This window comes from Beta vulgaris, chromosome 8 (assembly GCF_026745355.1).
Source record: "Beta vulgaris subsp. vulgaris cultivar EL10 chromosome 8, EL10.2, whole genome shotgun sequence".
Lineage (NCBI taxonomy): Eukaryota > Viridiplantae > Streptophyta > Magnoliopsida > Caryophyllales > Amaranthaceae > Beta > Beta vulgaris.
Window position 1 is genome coordinate 29,056,414 of NC_079209.1, and position 7,536 is coordinate 29,063,949.

The following is a 7,536-nucleotide window of genomic DNA, read 5'->3' on the forward strand; positions in this document are numbered from 1 at the left end:
AGTGTTAGAATAAGGATCTAACTGACCTCTGGGTTGTGACTAAGAAGCATTGACTGCCTCACAATTGCCCCCAAAATTAGAATATAGGATAGCAGGGTACTCTTGAGAGTTCCTGTTCTCCCATAAGAATCATAAATGAGAGCATCGTAACTACAAGCACTAGCCATCGCGTTAACACTCGTATGGGAGGAGGAATCAGTACCTAGCTTCAAAGAATGGATATTTTGGTTTAGAGCAGCTAGTTGCCCGGACAGTAAAGAATAGGCTTCAACATCATGTTTGCCGAATGAATAGTAGACGCTTGATTAGAAGCGAGTTTCTCCATAAGTTCATACCCTCCTTCTATAGCCTTATCGATGAAGAACCCACTAGAGGCTGCATCAATTACATGCCTTGTATATGCATCAACTCGTGTAGAAAATATGACACAAATGCCACTAGTCTAAATCATAATGAGGACAAAGGCATTGCAGATCCTTGAATCTTTCTCAAGCTTCATACAATGACTTGCCAGGATCTTGGGTGAAACTCACTATCGCATGACGCATATCTACAGTCTTTTGAGAAGGATACCACATGAGAAGAAAATAATTTATAGTTTTGCCAAGTGGTGATGGTGGAAGGCAACTTATTATACCAAATCAGAGCTTTGTCTCGCAGTGAAAAGCCAATTAAAAATCAGCTTCATCTCACCAGTAGTAAAACCAGTTTGTTTCTGAGTAGCACAACATTGTAAAAATCGTTGCAAGTGCTGATTTGGGTCTTCAGATGGTAACCCAACAAACTAATCATTCTGAGCCATATCCAGAACATGAGACTTGATTTTAAATTTGTAGTAGCGATAGTAGGCATCAGTAACCCATTGGGTATATTATTGGGAAATGGTTGATTGTGCATAATCCCTAAAGGTTCGTGTAACATTCTCACCCAATTTAAGAGAAATGGGTGTGGTAGAGAATTCTTGATGTGGTGAGGATAGTTATACTATTGTATCTGAATTAAAATCTAATATTATACTAACTAAATAAGATGAAAGTGTTGTTTTAGTAAACTACTAAGCCAATAACATAATTAAATATGAGGAAATGAATCAATTAATAAAGAACTAGGATCATGGATCCCTATGCATACAATTCATAAAATCAGGGATGAATAACAACTACCTAAATAGTCAATTTACCTAGGGCACATGTAATTTCTCTCGAACATTACCTCCCTCAAAGATCACCTAACCGCTCTCGCATGGTCAAGGATCACTCTGCCTAATGACTGAAAGCCTATACAATATCTCTCCTATCGAAGTAGATTCACTATTGCGATAGTAGAAATACAAATCAGGTATAAATCTTGCATGAACGATTCAACCATAGGAAGCAATAATAAAAATAAAAGGCAATTAGACAAATCTATCAATCCCTCATTGCATACATAGATCCCTACAATACTATAAATATGACTACTCATCATGTTTATGAAAACAATAACAAAATCAATAAAAAAATTCATACTTGAAATAATTGTAAATAACAAAGAAATGAATCTAAAAAATAATAAAGAAAGAAATAATGAAGATTACCAAATTGAAGAACTTTATTGAACTTGTGAAAAATCCAAAGATCTAATCTTTGATCCAAAGAGAGAAGTAATAAACTAAAGTTTGTGAGTCACTCGAGAGCAAAATATGAAAACAAAGGTTAAACAAAAAAGTTCACAACAATATTCTGATTTTCCTATTTAAACTCAACCTAAAACAGATAAGAAAAATAATAAAAGAAATAACCCGAAAATATTAAGATAAGTGTGTCGGGTCAAGCGCCCGATCAGGCCAAATACGCCCGATGAAATCGGGCTCAGCACAAAAAAAACAATGCTTGATGCAATCGGGCCAACCCATCTGATGTAATTGGGCCGCTCAAGCTTCAGCATCAATGCACGCAGACACGCCCGCTGAAATCGGACTAACCTGCCGGATCAGGCTGCAACTGCAAGCAACAAATGGGGGAAGGACGCCCGATCGACCCCGCAACAAAACTGCTTGTTGTCGCTTGTGGGCGCTCAATCGGGCTTGGGTGCTTTTCTTCACTTTTGGCTTCAACTGCCAAGTCTTCAACTCTTCTTTTTCCCAAGGGTCCCGTAAAGTATCCTCGGAACCTTGAAACTTAACATATGAGCCTTCAAACCTCTCCAATTCAATGTAGCAGTCATAAAATAGTAGAAAGTATGGAAACAGTTCCCTAAAACTTGCAAATCGACCCAAATCAGAAAACTACATCTAGATGGAGAAAGTTAGCATAAAATGGCTCCTAAGAGCACCATTGACATGCATTTTAGCTTATAAAAAGGGGAAAAGCCTCAATATTAAACCGTAACATGAGATGTGAACACATCTTGGGCTTTACAGGATGGGCCGGAGATCTACGTCGAATGGGCCATGACGACGCAAATGCCGGATCCAAAAACACAACTAACGATCTACGTTGGATTGGCTTTGAGATCTGATGCAAATCCCCAAATCCAAAACCCAATGGTGGATCTGCGTCGGATGGATTTTTAATTTTTGTGATTATGAGAAAAATAATGAAATAAAGTATATACACCTCCCAAAAGCCATAATAAAGCATTGTCCTCAAATGCTTGAACAAGACGATCAAAGGAGGGGAGGGGGAGAAACATGAAATCAACAAGCACATGTTTCGCAAATCATAATCTATTAGACAAATAGAAAAGAAATATGCTACCAAATAATAGGTGGGTGTAAATACTCAAAAACGACCCAATCTCTCCAAGTCAACCCAACTATTTCAAAACCTTGATTTATTGTCTACGTAATATTGAGAATGGTTGTTATTCCAACTATGTACTTCCATCAAACCAAAGATTGAACAAGAAATGAGAAAAAAAAATACAAATAATAAATCACGGGTAATTTTCGAGATATACTTATTTAAGGTGCTAAATAAATTTGACCTTTATAGTAAATAACAATTCAACCATCACAAGAGTGTCAAATGCATTAGCATACTTTTTGATTATTAATAAGCATACAATGACACCATAAATATTGTGGATAAGGTCCCATGAAACTCCATGTAGTAAGGAGAGGGATCCCAAAAAAACATCAAAAGAAAAAACTAAGAAATAAGAAGAAGAATCAAAATAAAAAAAAAAGAAAAAGAAGAATGAAATGGCAATCTCTCCTAAAAATAATTGTTATTGTGTGGCAATCTCACTCTTGTCGTTAAAAATAAACAATTTGAGCACTTCAGGGTCATAATATGCAAGAAACTCATCTAAAACTTAAGTTTTGAAAGATGAGAATAGATATGAAAGTATAGGGGAATAAAGTCAATCTTTCTTGTAAATGAAATAGAAGGAAGGAAACCAGGTTTTTATTAACCACTTGTTCGTGCAAATTCAGTTGAATGACTTTGCAAAAAAGTCAATGGACACCCAATAGTTAGATACTGAATTTCACGGGAGTCTTAGTCCCTAGGGGTTACCGGTTTCAATTTGATAAAACCTTGCTAACGTATTTATAATAGCCTAATCTCTATTATATAAGTCAAGGGAGGAGGTGTGGTGTCCTCTTTTGAAGTGACTAAAATATCCTTAATGATTTAATTAATGGAATGAAAAAAATTACAAAAGCAAATCATTTAAAACTCCAACTTGCCATTTAAAACAAGTTTAAAATGGTATATGCATCAAATACTTCAATCAAAAATTAAATGGACAAAATATTTATACCTTATAAAAAAGATGGCATGCATAACGTGCACATGAAAAGTCTAACATTCACTACCTTTGATACTCTTTAATTCAGTTAAACCAACTCATTATTTTTGTTCTTTGCTCAATATTCATTCACAAAAATTAATGTTAACAATCACTCACAACCTTTTTATTTTTTTACATTAGCGAATTAATATATCTAAATTCATCTAACTGTTGAATTTTTCACATTTAAGTTTAATCATAAATAAAGTACGAATGGAGTATCTAATAGAATAACAAAATTTGAAATTAACGCACGCATCGCGTGCCAATGAAGGCTAGTATATTTAAACTATAACGCCTAATAATTTCAGGCGACGTGTATTAAATAAGAGGATCAACACAAAAATTAATATATTAATTAAAGTTGAATATTCCCACTTATGTCATAAACTTCTGGAAAGATTCTATAACACACATAAAGATAAACCAAGCTGGACAATTAAAGGACAAACATGAAGATGAATACCTTCATGGATTTCGACAAAATTGGAGATTGAACAAACTTGATAACTCAATACATGCTCTAATTCTGGGCTAGAGGCTAACTATAACCCCACAAAGGGGTTGGCTAATCTAGGTAAAGCTACGCTAGAGAAAAGTACATTGCACGTTTGTTGTGTGTTGTGTTTTTTGTTTTGTTCTGATGTTCCTTCTTGTATATATTGCGAAGACATGTATAACTTCCTTGCTTCTTGGAGGGAAGTGATTTGAATCATTTATGATTCAAATCACAACTGCCATTTTCTGGCTCCATGACAATCACGTTACATTACCCAAGTTCTTGCATACTTTCATAATTAGGTTAACTTCCAGCCACGTCATCATCTTTCTCGTTGCTTAACTTTCAACCATTATCTCTTGATTATTGCTGATAGTTGAGCTTTCTTCTATGTATCGTTGACTATTGACTTTTGTTGACTACTTCTCGTGGGCATCTTGATATAATTGGGCCTACAATTACGTGATTATTAGACCCTTTAGGCCTTGATTCAATGAATCATAATAAATGCTAACTATGATGTAATTGAACCCCTTATTTGTGAGGTGATGTACTCAGAACCCAAAAATCATTAGTAGAGAGTTATGCTCAATGACCATATTCAATTTGTTTCATAAGCATTCTGAAATTTGCTTCCTCCATAATTCTAAGATGATCGACAAATTTTTCTGTAGGATGGTTGAATTTAGTGGAAAAGAACAATATATCATGCATTCTTTCCTTTTTTCTTCTAGCCATTGTAAAATCCATTAGAAAGGTTTGTCTAGCGCCTGATTCTAAAGGATAATTTTGCACCATCCAATAGGGATCCATGAGATTATGCCATTTATGGCATGTACATATGTATTGCACTATTCGCGAAATCTTTATACTGTTTGTGTTACCTTTAACAAAGAGCCTTTTTAGATATCTTCAAGGTATATCTGGCTGCCAGATTTCTTCCATGATAGCTTTACCCCAAGATTTACACACCAATAAGGAAGTAACTTGATCATTTATGTCAAGTTTTGGAAATATCCATGCTTGCATCAAATATAAATCTGACCCTATTTGAAAGACCTTAGATTTTTTAAGCATCTTGGATCCTTTTGTATTATAGGATGTTTACCAAAACACTTATCGATTGTAGTGTTCCATTTGATGGATTCTTCTCTTGTGAAATTTTTCTTATCTTCATACATAATATCCAATGCTTTAGGATGGTTTAAACATTTATAGGGATGAGGTTTATATATATGTTGGACATATTGGACGAAACATTAATAGTCGAGTAAAATCCATCACTGACCTTCACAGATGTTGTTTCCTAATCTTGAAATATGTTGTTTCCTTATACATATTTATAGATGAAGATCTAAACTTTTATCCGCTTATTTTCTTAGCCACTTAATTAAAAGGCATTTATTATTTAGAGAAAAACAAGCATCGAATGACACGTAATAATTTGTTAAACTGCCATGAAATAATATTATTTTATTAATTATTTCCTATTATAATTGGACAATTACTTTTATAAGTAATTTCATAAATACTAATATTCATCTATTTGAAGATAAATATTACAAGTTAATTAAAAGAAAAATCCCGAATAGGAATCTTCTGGAGATGATCCCGACAAACAACTCCTGCCATGGCATGGTAGTCTTCATCCTCAATGTCGTATCCTGTCGCATATCTTATGACGGCAAAATAGTAGCCATCTCCCGGTACATAATTGCATTTTGCCTTGAAGATCATCCTGTGATAAGTGTTATCCCAGGCGTATCTTCTATTCAAGAGGGCGAGATACATCCAAGGGAAGAAGTTTTCTGAGACCCAGAGTTCCCATAATTGGCATAGACCCAGGTATCATATTGCGTTCCACTCTTAAGAGTGATGGCATTGCTAGTATTCATTGTTTGCATTGGCTGTGAAGGAAATGACCCAGACAACCTACTACAAGAATAACTAGCTGACTGAGCTAGTTGAGTCTCCAACATCATGTTATGTATACCCAACTTTTATGGCCGAGCTTTTGTATATGTTTGCACAACATTAAAACCTTTCTACATCTGAAATATCATGTTTTTCAACTCTAACATAGTTGGATCAAAAGTAGGAATAGGTTTTTGTGGAGCTTGATTTACATATAAGCCAAGAGGAGCTTGTTGTTGAGGTTGATATTGTAGAACTTGATTTTGAGGCACATATGGTTATTGAGGTTGATGATTCAATACATTATTGCTCCTATATGAGAGGTTTGGATGATTTCTCAACCCTGTGTTATAAGTGTTTGAATAAGGATCTAACTAACCCCTGGGTTGTGACTAAGAAGCATTGACTGCCTCACGGTTGCCCCCAAAATTAGAAGATAGGATTGTAGGGTACTCTTGAGAGTTTTAGTTCTCCCTTAAGAATCACAAATGAGAGCATTGTAACTACAAGCACTAGCCATCGCGCTAACACTCATATGGGAGCTAGGAGGAATTAGTACCTAGCTTCAAAGATTGGATATTTTGGTTTAGAGTAGCTAGTTGCCCGGACAGTAAAGAATAGGCTTCAACATCATGTTTGCCGAATGAATAGTAAACGCTTGATTAGAAGCGAGTTTCTCCATAAGTTCATACCCTCCTTCTATAGCCTTATCGATGAAGAACCCACCGGAGGCTCCATCAATTACATGCCTTGTATATGCATCAACTCGTGTAAAAAATCTGATACAAATGTCATTAGTCTAAATCATGATGAGGACAAAGGCGTTGCAGATCCTTGAATCTTTCCCAAGCTTCATACAATGACTCGCCAGGATCTTGGGTGAAACTCACTATTGCATGACGCATATCTGCAGTCTTCTGATACCACATGAGAAGAAAATAATTGATAGTTATGCCCAAGTGGTGATAGTGGAAGGCAGCTTATTATACCAAAACAGAGCTTTGTCTCGCAGAGAAAAGCCAATTAAAAATCAGCTTCATCTCACTAGTAGTAAAACTAGTTTGTTTCTGAGTAGCACAACCTTTCTAAAAATCGTTGTAAGTGCTGATTTGGGTCTTCAGATGGTAACCCAGCAAACTAATTATTCTGAGCCATATCCAGAACATGAGACTTGATTTTAAATTTGTAGTAGTGATAGTAGGCATCAGTACCCCATTGGGTATATTATTAGGAAATGGTTGATTGTGCATAATCCCTGAAGGTTCGTGTAACATTCTCACCCATTTTAAGAGAAATAGGTGTGGTAGAGAATTCTTGATGTGGTGAGGATAGTGGAGAAGGGATTT

At 35.4% G+C, this 7,536-nt stretch overlaps 2 non-coding genes across 2 annotated transcripts; both read left to right on the top strand.

Moving 5' to 3' along the window:
* The first annotated feature begins 444 nt into the window (after positions 1–444).
* LOC125493016 (small nucleolar RNA R71) lies at positions 445–550 on the top strand. Its single transcript, XR_007269398.1, has one exon. It is a non-coding gene; the product is annotated as a small nucleolar RNA R71 (small nucleolar RNA).
* A 6,441-nt stretch (positions 551–6,991) lies between these two features.
* Positions 6,992–7,097, top strand: LOC125492955 (small nucleolar RNA R71). Its single transcript, XR_007269344.1, has one exon. It is a non-coding gene; the product is annotated as a small nucleolar RNA R71 (small nucleolar RNA).
* The last annotated feature ends 439 nt before the right edge of the window (positions 7,098–7,536 follow it).